The sequence below is a fragment of the Schistocerca nitens genome, chromosome 8 (genome assembly GCF_023898315.1).
Source record: "Schistocerca nitens isolate TAMUIC-IGC-003100 chromosome 8, iqSchNite1.1, whole genome shotgun sequence".
Lineage (NCBI taxonomy): Eukaryota > Metazoa > Arthropoda > Insecta > Orthoptera > Acrididae > Schistocerca > Schistocerca nitens.
This window is the reverse complement of record NC_064621.1, coordinates 188,140,117-188,155,288: the sequence shown is the minus strand read 5'-3', so window position 1 is coordinate 188,155,288 and position 15,172 is coordinate 188,140,117.

Below are 15,172 nucleotides of genomic sequence, written 5' to 3'. Positions count from 1 at the left end.
CTACGACAAATGCCGGAGCGTCGATTAGGTAGAAAAGTAGCTGGAACGTGTAGCAATGTATTGAAAATAAAACATTTTTGATCTTCACTGTGCTTTCGATGTAGTGACCTTCTGGGCCTTACTTCCCTAACAGTCATCGTATTCCTTGCCTCTTTGCCAGTGGATTTGGTAGATTCCCCTTTTTGCTGAGCTTTAGATCTTCCCTCGCTGAACCCAGTAGTGCTAGTTCTATGGAGATGGGCAAATTAAACTTTGACATTGTTTCTGGCGACTTATTCTGAACTATTGCGGACAAACAGGATCCCTTTCCTTCTGGTCTTCTTTATGTTCCTGCTTTTGTCTGGATGCAACGTGCCGAAATGCACGCTTTCCTTATTTGTTGCTTCCTTCTAAATGTTGTCTTCAGGTGCTTCATCTCAATACGTGGGCTGCCTGGGTAGCAGACGGATTGCGGGCTGTGAAAATATCTGGGTAAAAAAAGATATTTGGGCAACATTTCTCCTTCTGGTGTTGCGAGATGAAAGTGGCTATTGAAATTAGGGTCCAAACCGGTGCAATGAAGTAAGATAGCGACCTTCAACTGAGTCAGACGCGAAAACTGGCACTCAGTCGAGGAAGAACAGTGTTCCCTTATTGTCCGTTTCACGTTGGGCTGTGATGGTACGGCGACTGAGTAGCACAGTTCTTTAAAGGACGTTGCGACCCCCACCAACACCACCACTGACCGTTGCGGCTCCACATACAGCGGACCATCAGATTGGGTTACACATTCCCAACCTACCAGGGTGAAACAACGACCAAAGCAATGGGCAAAAACATTTTCGTTTGTCTTAGTTTAAGGTCGCTATTTATTTTGTCAAATGACTACATTAACACTAATTCAGTTGCTTTTCAAAGTACTTTTACAGCGTAACGTTCAGGGCCATAGCTTGTGATAATGGGAGGTTAGTCACACATGAATCCAATCCGCGCTGATGATCGACGACCTTAGCTGATGCACTATCCAGGCTAACTGTGGCTTTTATTTGGTTTTCACACTCATTTAGGCAAATACTTGTCTGGTACTTATTTTCCGCTTCAGGAAATACGAAACATAAACATGAATATTGTATCACACGCAGAACAACAGTTACGAAGATTCAGATAATTTTTCTGATGGCGGCCACATAAGGGCACTGAAATTAACCAATGATGCCAGTTGGAAATTGGTTCTAGACCACGACTCGAACCTGGATGCTCCACATTTATGGAGAGGGTCCTTAACCACCTCAGTCATACGGACACACTTTCCAGCCATCCCAAATTCTCAGCTCGTCATTTGCCATGTACCCCTCAGTTGCAGTGTAATCTGTATTCTCGGACATGTCCAACAGAAGATACAGCACACACACACACACACACACATATGTGTAACATTTCTAAAGGCTTGACAGCCAAACATGATTCCTTCAGTGGGGATGCATACCAAGTATCTTTCCCTCACATGGGAAGCAGTTCATGCAGCGAGCGAGAGGGACGCTACATTGGTGTATGACAAGTTGGTAATTTGGGTCTGCTGGAAATCATATCCTGATGGGTGAGGCAGTTAAGGTAACTGTTCTAGTTAACTAAGAGCATCCGTTTTCGAGTCCCAGTCCGTGATAAACTTTCAATTAACTTCGTTTATTAATTTCAATGCCATACATATGGCCTTTAAATTCATAAATGTCGTAGAGAAGTGGAGCACAATTCCTTTCTTCCCTAGGTAACTGACGACAATGGCGACATAAAAGGTATCGAACTGGAAAGTTAATTAAAATTAAGAAAACTGAATAAATTGCAGCCCATTAATGAACGGAACAGAGGCTGATGAAAAGAGGGAGAGGTAACTTCAATAGTTTAATGATATTCACACGTACTTAGCTAAGTGACTTTGATAACTTCATGCCAGAAAACAGCCTTGCGATTGTACTGGATAGTGAAAATACCAGCTGGTAGACAAAATAAATGGTGATTGGGGCTAAAGAAAATGTAAATTAATTCTCTCTTCCCTAGCGTTTCCGTGATTTGAGGAATATATTCATTTGAACGTTGTGGGACGATGCCTAGTCCAGTCGCCAGATAACCTAAGGTAAGGAAGCCCATATCTCAATCATGTACTCATTCTTTCTGTGTTATAATGTTTTAAATGCTTGTGCATCGTATTTTCTGTGGTGCAAACTGAGTATCAGCTCAGCATTTCTCGAATGGAAACCACAGCGAAAACCTGAATCGTTTTATTTGGAAGAGTCAGGTACACCTTCCACCTACTTCTCTACATAGCCGCCGCTCCAACTTCGAGTGCTGTCGTAGTGTTGAATCAACATTCCAATATCCTCGTCATAGAAAGCAGCCGCCTGTGCTTTCGGCCAGTTATCTGCACTGGTCTGCAGCTCACTGTCTGCGGAAAAATTTTGTCTTCATAACCGGCGGTTCTAGTGAGCAGAGATGAGACTCAAGGGGAGCCAATTACATAATGTATTGTGGGTGATCTCATCTGAAACGCTGGAGGAGCGTCTTTATTGCCCCTGCAGTGTGCGGCCGTGAACTGGCATGCTGAAGAAACCGGTGGACAGTTGTCTTACGCGGGCTGCATGGCTCTGGCAAAATCTCTAACCAGGCCCTCCTACTCGGTGGGAGACGCTATTCCCTACACATCTTTACGTGCTCACTCTAAACTGAAAAGAGCGACGAGACACGATCGATGGGCATACTAGAGACATTGCCCAACACATCTGGGCAAAGGTTTACAGGATTTTCCCAATGGTTTCCCTTTCACAACCGATCGGAACTTACTTTCTGAAGGACCTTCGTAACACACAGACTGGCTGCTGTATCAGACCTATGGTTGATAATCCAGCTACTGATTCGATCCGGTCTTCCTACCCTTCCTGTAACGCAAGGTAGCGCACTGTGCACTAATCTATACGTCTGGATCATATGAATAAAACATTTAGAATATGAAACACAATGATATGAGGATCAATTGAAGCTGAAAGTTAGATAAGGAGTCTTTGATTTATATAGGATCTTTATCTGGATGACCAATAAATATCTGTTTAATAGGGAAAAGGCCAAATTTGATATACTTGAGATAATTCTAGTAATTAGTTATATGGCTACCACTTCTTAGTTAACTAGCGTGTTACTCTTGTAAAGTCTAACTCCTGAAGATCCCTAAATGCTGACTTAGACTATGAAACTGCAGTTCATTAATGCCTGTTGTATATTATTGTTCAACATCCTCAAGTGAACCGAGGAAAACAGAATTAAAGAAACAGACATTCTTTGATAGCGCGTTATGTTTGTTGCACACACTGCTGGGGATGACGCAGAACCGAAAACATTAACAAGACAGCCACTGTAGGATTATGTATGCTCCACGCCACTTCGAAATCTTCTGCCCACCGCTAGGTCAGGATTTTTTGCAGCAGAATCAACAGCGACTCGGTTTTCAGCGACTGTTTGGCAGAAATCGCCTAATAAATGGGCCAAGTCTGAGAAACAATTTCGAATGCCTGTTAGTGGTAGATAATGTGAATTTTTTACGAATCTTTTCGGAGCCGAGCAGAATCCCTTTTGAAACTTCAAGGCTTATTGTTTCAAAACCAAAGTGAGTCTTACGGTGATTAGGTGTTACTACAGATTCACGAAATGTCTCTAGTACATGGACCAAGAATGAAACATGTTGATCCGATGTTGACGTACCAATTAGCAGATCACTGACCATAATGTGGCGTGACTTCATAGGGCACGCCAAAGCTAATAGTCTGACATAGAAATAAATATTCCTGAGTTTACATTTAGTCCAAATGCCAGGACTTTAAACTGATATCTATGTCCAGCAAACGAAAACGCTGTGTACTTCCTGCAAAATTGTCCGAGTCCTGCTTACCAGAATGAGGCTCTCAAATCTATAATGGAGACGTATCTAATGTCATTGATTTTTTGTTTTAGTTCTTATATACCCTTCTGATGCCATAATCCTGGAATTATGGTGTTGTTCATCACCTGGGCAAGGAGTAACAAGCGAATATTCCTGCTGGCTTTGCGCACCATGAGGAGTGGCCTGCAGTATGGAATACTGATGGGTTTGATGACTTCCCATTTATTCACACAATTTATCTTCTCTCCCACTACTTATGTTAGTTCCCAGGGGCCAAACAAAATCTCTGACAATATTCAAACGTGAATGAACATCAATATCACTCTTATGTCGTTGGTTTACTACTGGTTTCTCTTAAAAAGCAATGGAATAATCGGTTAGAAGTCTTTCTAACTCAGTCCACATATCAGACGTTAAATGCCGTGGTTTCTTTAGTTTCTCCATCATCTGGTTTGGTAGCTGTAGAACAAGATCCTCTTGATTTGAATAAATCGGATATTTATGACGGTTATCCATAATTAAAAATATAGGCACCCCTCAGCAGTACCTCTGGTGTTTACCCTCGCTGCTCAATGGGTCTACTTGGATCTCCTTTCCATCAATCCTTTTTGAGAAATCGAATCTACCGTCCTTCTCACATATTGTCTCCAAGCCTAAGATACAATCGACTATCAACTTATTAAATACTAAGAACTCACATGACAGAGCAGCTTCTCCTAGTTCATATTCAATATCGTTCTCATCCTTAATTATTGAGATTTATGTCGCTCAGCTACAGTTAATCTACAGTTATTAACTGGTAACACAGGCATTGGATCAATATTCGTTAGATCCATTGTTTTGATTACTACTGGCATCATTGTCACTATAGTTGTTTGATTGTGGATACTGCTGCTGGTTACCATACTGATCATTGTCAGCAGTATCATTGTGTGTACGCCCATTTGAGTTGCTGGAGCCTGGTGAACCTCCATTCCCTTGTGTATATTTCGCTTTACAATTCTGTTGGAGTAGGTCTATCGAATCTAAAGTCGACATAAGATCTTCAACATTAGTTTTATTCGTGTGAATGTGTTTTTCACTAGTTTCAAGTGGTAGTTAGAGTTTGAAAATTCGCGCAAGATATTTCTGTAGTAGCATGATTTATTAATGTAATTTACGAAGTATCGCCTTGAATTCCCACTCTTACAAGAAAGAGCTTGGGATTAAATACTTCATGAGCCTCTGCTGTACACCCCTTGACCAATACTTTGCAAGAAATACACATTCAAACTCTTTATACATTTAACATAATTGCATCACTGCGGTTGCCCATAACACAGTATCAGTTTGAAAATAAACTGTCACCTAACAAATAATTAGATACTCAGACCATGGTCGTGGCATCACTTCTCTAAATCTTCTTGTGAACAAAATTGGATTTAAAGATTTTTTTCCGGGAAGAACGGCCAGAACAGTCTGTTTCAACAGCCTTCCTTCTATTAATATAGCTGAGTATAAGTTTGTAGGCGACCACACACTATGTGCTGCATTCGTTCACTGTTGGGAGGACATCTGATAAGAGCGTCCATTGTTGTTGTTCGATGCAGTGCTACATGGCTGTAGCATGTCATCAGTGTTAATTACAGAATGAGAATTTTTCATTGCTAGTTGGATCTCTTCCATAACCTTAGAGACGGTTTTGACTGATTACGCTATTCGTTTGTGCCACCGCATAAAATCTGAGCTTATTTGTTCCTTTACCTGGTCTCATTCGTGTACTGTTCGTTTGAAGATAAGTCTGCAATCGTTAAATTAGACACAACTTCATCAACGGATTAGTGTACATATTTCGCAGCCAACTTTTCCTTCAACAGCGTACTCCTCTAGCTTGGATGAAAATTGAACTCGACGTTTACTTGAACAGTAAAGGACTCAAAATCTTCTTTGTCACCATATTCTCTACCTTTTGTCAGATAGCCGAGTCTAATTTCTGACTGGGATTGCTGGGTACAACCTTTCTTTGTTGATGAACCATATTGGATTGTTGTGAGGCAACACTTCCGACTTTCCTTGCCAACTAAGATTACTGACCGAGCGAGGTGGCGCAGTGTTTACACTAGACTAGGATTTGGGGGGACGTCGGTTCAAAATCCGGTCCGGTAATCCTGATTTAGGTTTTCCATGATTTCTCTAACTCGCTTCAGACAAATGCAGGGATGGTTCCATTGACAGGGCACGGGTGACTTCCTCCTTCATCCTCCCCTAATCCGATGGGACCGTTGACCTCGCTGTTTCGTTTGTTCCCTTCTCCCAAATCAACCAACCAACAAATCAGATTCCTGTCTTAACTGTTCAAACATCTCGGCTAGCGGATCCATGGTAGCTTGTGATACCCAAGCTGCCTCACCTTTCATAGAAATACTAGTAAGGATTCGGATTTTCATCTCTTGTCTGCTCTACATTTCGGACCAAAACATAATATCCACGCACTAATAGTTAATATCTTCTCTAATTGTTCACAGCGATTGTTACTAATAAGCATCTTTTCACCTTCCAAGCATCAAGGTACAGACACTTTATTTGGCACAGAGCACAGTAGATTAGATTAACTACCAGTGAATTGATAGATCTGTTGTGTATATTTATTAACCTTATCAGCATTTACTGGAATCACTGAGCTAGATTTGACAAGATTAATAGGCCAGCTACTAAATGCCGGTATGTATTTACCTAATTACCAGAATTATCTCAAGTGAATCAAAATTTCCTTTTCACTGTCAAATAGCTGCTTTAATGGCTGCCGCAATAGAGGACTACATAAAGAGGGGTTAGGATTGATTCTGTCTGGTATATATTTAAGCATTGTGTATTACTAGTGCAAGTGCCCTAATTAATTTATATTTGTGTTTTTTACTATGCAGCAATCGCCTAGTTGGAGGGATGGCGTAAAGCTGAGCAGCTGGTTGGTTACCCATGAGACCAGTCTACTGTTGAACTGAAGTTCAGACTAGAAACTTTTGTCATTCTCTCACTATATTCCGTCTGTACCAGCTTCTCCGTAACTCTTTTACATTTTTATGTAAAAGAGTTACGGAGAAGCTGGTACAGACGGAATATAGTGAGAGAATGACAAAAGTTTCTAGTCTGAACTTCAGTTCAACAGTAGACTGGTCTCATGGGTAACCAACCAGCTGCTCAGCTTTACGCCATCCCTCCAACTAGGCGATTGCTGCATAGTAAAAAACACAAATATAAATTAATTAGGGCACTTGCACTAGTAATACACAATGCTTAAATGTATACCAGACAGAATCAATCCTAACCCCTCTTTATGAAGTCCTCTATTGCGGCAGCCATTAAAGCAGCTATTTGACAGTGAAAAGGAAATTTTGATTCACTTGAGATAATTCTGGTAATTAGGTAAATACATACCGGCATTTAGTAGCTGGCCTATTAATTTTGTCAAATCTAGCTCAGTGATTCCAGTAAATGCTGATAAGGTTAATAAATTAGAATTCATTAAAGTCTGTTGTATAGATTTGTTGAAGTTTTTATAGTGAACGGGGGTAAAATGAATTAAAGAAAGATTTAATTTGATAGTTGTTTATTTGTGTTGGACACGCTGCTAGGTATCTCGTAGAGCAGAAAATGTTAACAAGACGTTCACCGTAGCATTCTGTATGCTGCACGACACTGGAGCTACAATTATTTGAGACGCTGGAACTGGAAAAAGGATTCAGCGGAGCACATAAGACAAACTGGAGTGTACCATACAATGCAATGTCTACTCCACGGAGTAATGATCACTGGATTGCGTAAGTAGAAAATTTATAGTTAATGTAGTGACTGAACAGAAGAAATACTTCCATATATACACATCAAAAAAAGTTTTGCATCACCTCGGGTCCCAGAGTTGCGGAACCTGTACACAAAAATTGTAATAGAAATCAACATATACATAATTTTCGACCTTTCTATTGCTCATGAAAACCACACAACGCATGTTGCACCACCATACAGCGAGACTTTCAGAGGTGGTGGTCCAGATTGCTGTAGACACCGGTACCTCTGATACCCACTAGCACGTCCTCTTACATTGAGGCATGCCTGTGTTCGTTATGACATACTATCCACAAGTTCATCAAGGTACTGTTGATCCAGATTGTCCCATTCCTCAACGGCGATTCACCTTAGATTCCTCAGAGTGATTGGTGGGTCACGTCGTCCATAAACAGCCCTTTTCGATCTATCCCAGACATATTCGATAGGGTTCACGTCTGGAGAACATGCTGGCCGCTCTGATCGAGCGATGCAATTATCCTGAAGGACGTCATTCACAATATGTGCACGATGAGGACGCGAACTGCCGTCCATGAAGACGAATGAGTCGCCAATACGCTGTCGATATTGTTGCACTATCGGTCGGAGGATGACGTTCACATATCGTACAGCTGTTACGGCGCCTTCCATGAGCACCAGCGGCGTACATCGGCCGCACATAATGCCACCCCAGAACAGCAGAGAACCTCCACCTTGCTGCACCCGATGGGCAGTGTGTCTAAAGCGTTCCAGCCTTATCGGGTTGACTCCAGACACGTATCCGACGATTGTCTGGTTGAAGGCATATGCGACACTCATCGGGAAAGAGAACATGATGCCAATCCTGAGCGGTCCGTTTGGTACGTTGCTGGGCCCATCTGCACGGCACTGCATGGTGTCGTGGTTGCAAAGACCGAGCTCACCATGGACGTCGGCAGTGAAGTTGCACATCATGCAGCCTATTGCGCCCAGTTTGAGTCGTAACACGACGCCCTGTGGCTGCTCGAAAAGCATTATTGAACACGGTGGCGTTGCTGTCAGGGTTCCTCCGAGCCATAATTCGTAGGTAGCGGACATCTACTGCAGTAGTAGCCCTTGGGCGGACTCAGCGAGGCATGTCATCGACAGTTCTTGTCTCTCTGTATCTCCTCCTTGTCCGAACAAAATCGCATTGGTTCACTCCGAGACGCCTGGACACTCCCCTTGTTGTTTACTTCTTTGGGCGGACTTAGCGACATCTCTGAACAGTAAAAAGGGCTGTGTGATATAATATCCACAGTCAACCTCTGTATTCAGGAGTTCTGGGAACCGGGGTGACGCAAAACTTTTTTTTGATGTGTGTATAAAGCCAGACCTCAAGCAGGCTCGAACTGACGATCAATGCTGACGCGTTATATCTCAGTAGGTTTCGTCAAAAATGAGCATTTTACTTAGCTCAATATCTTGCATTTACTCACAGAAAAACGTTTGCTAGCTATCCAAACAATTTTACACCTACAGAACGCCGTAGCCAAATCAAAAACAAACGTAAAAGCATAAGCAATTCTTCTGGTTACATACAAAGAATCGTAAACAAACTAGCATACCCGAGTAATGTGGCTCTCGTAAGAGCTTGAAAATATTGCTATTGCTGCTTGTGACTAAATCGCAGTTGGAAAAACGTATTTAGTTTCGTAGGTGGACGTGCTGTATTAATACTACTTGACGTCAACACACTTAAATTTAGACAAATTACTATGTACACATCGCGTTATGGTATTGGATCCATTATACCGAACGGAAATTCGAAAAATACGCAGAGCATTCCTGTTTCCAAAATGGGTTGTTAAACTGTTGTACATTAATACAGGGCGTATTCGCTATCGTCGCTTATTGGAGAACAATGTCACTCCTTTTCTGCTCATATCTTTTGACCTTTTGGAGAACAGCAATCTCCTTTTATAGAAACAGTCGTAGATTTCGTAAAATGAGATAGCAGATAACTCACCTAAAATGACATGTCCCTTGATTTATGGAAGTAATTTGATACGGTTCCACATATCAGCCTCAGTTAACGAAAAAGACAATTGCAGAGATTCTGACCATTTATGTGAATAATTCAGCGTGTACATCTAGCGGAGCTACGTTTATAGGTATGGTCGAATTCCCAAGTAACCCTTGTTAGCTTTATAGGACACTTATCGCTCTACATGGCAACAAATAATATGGAAAATAAATTTGGAACCTTCGTACTGCTGCTCAGTGTGATGCAGTTTAGTATGGGAAAGTCGCGCGGCAAAAATTTAGTGAAGTGCACGAAAAACTACGCATGTGCAACGCTTTGCACTGTAAGGGAGTCAAATGAAAACGAGACGACGGAAAAAAGTAAGTAAACAGTTAATTATTTCAAAAGCAATCGCCATAACAGTTAACACATCTATTCCATTGTGATGTACGACGGTCAATGCATTCAAGGAGAAACGCTTCCGGTTGCCTACGAAACCATGTTCGTACGTAGGTGTGCATGAAGCAAATCGACGGCCACGAATGTCGTTTCCTAGCGCTCCAAAAATCTTAAAATCAAATAGGGAAAGATCGGAACTGTTTGGAGGATATGTAACGGCGTCATAGAGAATCTTCTGCATGGTAGTCTCAACAGTTGTGGCAAAATGTGAGTCCGCCTGCACATCCTCCGAATATTCATAATCTCTCCTTACACGATTTCCATATTCTTGGAGCCCTGAAGGCAGACAATCGTGGTCGTAGATTTGCGTCGAACTAAGAGTGTGCCCCTGGGTACGAACATGATTCCGTAGTCAACTGCAAACGTTGCTCCATGAAGGCATTGTCCGTCTTGTCTCACAGTGGGATAAGTATATTAACAATTACAGCAATTACTTTTGAAGTAACAAACAGTTTCCTTATGTCTGTCTGTTTTTCATTTGACTTTCCCTCATAGGAATGGCTGTTGACCCTCAACGTAAAGAAACTAATACCCAGTACAGAAAAATATTACTGTTTTAGTACACTCTCGGCGATACGCTCCAAAAACAGCTCAACTTTAAAACATCTAGGAGTATTCATCTAGTGTAACCTAAAGTGGAAGGACTATTTTAAAATTGTTGTAGGAAAAGAAGATTCCAGGCTCTGATTAAATGAAAGAATATAAAATAAATGTAACTCCTCGAAAAAAATATAAAGGTTATGACAGCCATTCGAGTAGTTCTTCAGTACCGCTTCTCAGTCTGGAAACTTCACGAGATGGGACTGAAATGAACCAACACATAAGAGATCACCTGGTTTCCGTTGGAACAGCCAAGATTTTGTATTTCATATGGGAAGATTAAGAAAAATTTGGAAAGACAAGTTTGAACAGGAACTGGTTTAAACTTCGGGCGTTTAGTTTCGTGTACACGGCGTAAATGGACGTCTATCAAAGACGCTGGCCTTGGACTGCAGAAACGGTTGCCAAAGAGTGGCATGCTCTCCTCACCAAATGATGCGTGATTTCTACACGATCCTCGTAGGGACGGTAGGGGCCGTTAGAATTTTCAGCAAAGGGATGGAAATAAACCTTCCAAGTCTTGGGTTTCATTATTGGGACGATGGACAGGCAATTCGAATCGATGCTAATGCAGAGGAAAAGGTGACTTGCTTAGGTCGTTTTAGTTCAGTGTACCTAATTCCGTACAGGAGTCCAAATTCTATTGTTCGCCTTTGCATTGAGGAGCTTACGCTTTTGTGATATAGTGTCTTTAATTGTTCTTTCAGAGTAAATGAATTCTGCCAATTCCAGATATTGTTTTCCTCCTGTAAACCACATCGAATGAGTAGGTAAACTTTCAATTAATTTCATTAGGCACTTCGTAGCAGCTGAGGAGAGCTCCGCCTACCATCCTAAGGGAGCCTTGGGTCTGATGATGGTTATGTAAAAATAACCGAAACCGGTTACCTATGTCATTGAAACATAAATGGTGTGATCAAGACTGAACTTTAGTCAAAATATAATAATCTATTGATCACTGTATTCCAAAAATGTTCACCAAAACTGTAGAAAATAGATCGCTGAGAAATTTCGATAAATTCTCCTATCTGTCAGTGAATGTGACCTTATGCTCATCCACGTTTATTGATTGCTTTAAGATTTTTTAATCGTTTACTTGTGGGTCTAGCGTTCGCAATTGTTCTCAAATAACTGAAAATTAATTTGTGGAACCGTTCTGTCCTAAACGTATTCTATAACTGCAAAATATATTAATTTTACGTAAAGTATTCCCGGTGTCTGCTGCATTAATTCTTCTTGATAATCCGTTTATCAATCAACGAGAAGCTTATACTTTCCAAACCTGTCTACTTCATGCAATGGGAAAAGTTTGAAACTTACCTCATTTCGAGATATTGTTACTGGAGAATGGAACTGAGTTGGCCACGGCACATCCCAGTACAATGACTCTTTAATTTAGTTGGCAGGCTCTGGTACAAGATTTGCTATTACGAAGACTGCAGGCGAGTACACTGCCGAAACCAGTTCTACGTTTTTTTTTCTGTAATGGGCTACGTGTTCTAAAAGATGCGTCAACTTTTGTGGTACTCATTGACTTGTCCATGACCGTATGCGGATGCGTTCTTTCACACTGTCAGATGCGCACTTCTTCGTTCTTTTGTATAGATCAGATAGCTGTAACACTGATTTCTTTTGGGCTTAAAAATTTCACGCAGGTAGTTATTGATTTTCAATGTCCTTGTTACACGGTACATGTTAATAGTCAGATACCTGAAGTTCTGTTACGTAGCATTCATTGTGAGAAAACAGCATTTCAGTTTGAAGTGAGTGATTATTATCTATTACACAAGCAACAAAAGAAGAGGACATCATCTACCATTAATACAGGAGATACAGATCCACAGGACATGGGTATACTTCATCTTGTGATTATTTAGTAAAAGTGCAGGATTTACGGTATTTTTCATCGAACTCCAACAGCAGGATCAATACGGCTATCGCAATGCACCACTGAACTGTTTATTGCAAAAATTACGAGAAGGTGCGTTCCAAGAAGGGTGAGGCTCTCTGTGAATTCTGTTTACGTCCATCTCGTGAAATAAAAAAATAAAAAAAATATCATGTGGCACGGCGGCCTTCTTTTCTTTTTATTATACGAGATGGATGTACGTGGAATTAATACGCTACATGACTCTTCTTGGAATTTACCCTCTCGTAACTTGTGCAATAAACATCTCAGTGATGCATTACAATCGTCACCTTGAGTTTGCTGTTGGAGTTATATAAAAATCTCAGTAACGCTTGTGATAGCGACGGTAAAAATGAGAGAAATAAAAGTTCATACAGAGTCACACAGACATCATTCTTTCCACACACCTTTTGCTAATAGAGCAGTAGATGAGTCAAAAGAAAGAAATAATGGCAGTGGCCTCTGAAACACACCGGAAGGTGGCTTGCGGGCTGTAAATATAGAAATCTTCTCATTCAGGAATGTAAATGCAGTTTATTAACTACAGACAGAAATCATTCAGTGACATGAGCCTAGAAGAACTAAATTAAGAAAGAAAGCTATCGTCGTCAATTAATTTAGGAGAAAAAAAACTAGTTGGTGTAAATCGTGAATGTTGTTGTTCTCCATTCCGGAGAATGGTTTCATGCAGGTTTCCATGCTACTCTATCCTGTGCACGCTCTTCGTCTGCGAATAACTACAGCGACCTACACCTTTCTGAATGGGCTTACTTTATTCATCTCTAGTTCTCCCTCTACGAGTTTTACCTCCACACTTCCCTGCACTACTAAACTGGTGTTCTGTTTTTATCTCAAAATGTGTCCTCTCAACTGATCCCACCATTTGCTCAAGTTGACTCATAAATTTCTTCTTGTCTTCCCAATTCTATTCAGTACTTACGCAATAATTACGTGATCCCCCCATCTAATCTTCAGCATTCTTCTGTAGCACAACATGTCGAAAGCTACTATTCTCTTTTCATCTAAACTATTTATCGTGCATATATCAACTACATATATGCTACTGAAATAAATCGGTTAACATTACTGTGACAGCCAAAATATTGTATGCCAATATTATATACATAAGGTCAAATTCCGAAAGTTTTCAAGGGCATTACCCACTGCTTTACTGTGACATGCCTAACTGCAGTTCGCTAGGTCACATGGGGCGAAGTGCGAGACGGTCTCCACTCGTGCGATCGGTATGAATGAAACGCTTGCATGTTTTAAGGGGATATGAACAGCTGACAACAGCGACATACGCGGGTCGCCATGTGTGATGGCGCAAAAACGACGCCAGCGTGTGCCGTTGTTGACAACGTGTAGCGCTAATTGCATACGCAAACACGACGCGGTAAGCAGAACACGCAGCCTCCTGCGCTCGACGTTGGTGATACGGCAATAGTTCACCGGGAACAGAACTCTGGTCACCGAGGCAGAAAAACGTGTTCTGCACGCAAATAATGTTGGCAAACGCCCGTCATCATCGTAACCGCAGAGTCCGCGATTAATGCGTTCAAAACTCAAAACTGCACAAACGGGATATCACGTTTACACTGTCATTTCTGGAACGGTCTTAACCTTCATTGGACTTTTTTCTCGCAGTATTGCAGTATCAGCTTTTGTGAGCGGTACCACTTGTGGTGACTCAGGTATTTGTGCATTGAATTTCTCGGATCTCTACAAGTCACTAGACATATCTCTTTTTTCCAACGTATACCGATATACGTATATATTTATCGCGGGAAAGTTCTGTAGGCTTTTAAGCTGATATACACAGGGCCTCTCGTGAGGATTTGCGAAATATTCCAGATAACAAACGCGGTTCATAGGATCAGCTAGAAAGTAAAAGGTAGAATTTGTGTTATGTATTTTCCACATTTTGGATGAATGTACACTGAAGAGTGAAAGAAACTGGTACACCTTCTTAAGTCATTCAACGAAACATAAAACATGTTGCTCCCCCGCGAGCACGCTGAAATAACGCAACACGACGTGGCACAGACTCGACAAATGTCTGAAGTAGTGCTCGAGGGAAATGACACCATAATTTCTCTTCTGAACAGCTCGTAGCAAGGCGTCCCAGATGCTCAATAATGTTCATGTCTGGTCAGTTTGTGGACAGCGGAAGTGTTTAAAGTCGGAAGAGTGTTCCGGAGCCACTCTGTAGCAGTTCTAGACTTGTTGCTTGTCGCGTTGTCCTACTGGAATTGCCCAAGTCCGTCGGAAAGCACAATGGACATGAATGGATGGAGGTGACCAGACAGGATGATTACGTACGTGTCACTTGTCACAGTCATATCTAGACGTATCAGGAATTCCAAACCACTCCAACTGCACACGCCTCCACCAGCTTGAACAGTCCTCTGCTGACATGCCGGGTCCATGGGTTAATGACGTTGTCTTCAAACCCATACACGTCCATCCCATACAGTTTGAAACGATACTCGTTTGGCCAGGCAACACGTTTCCA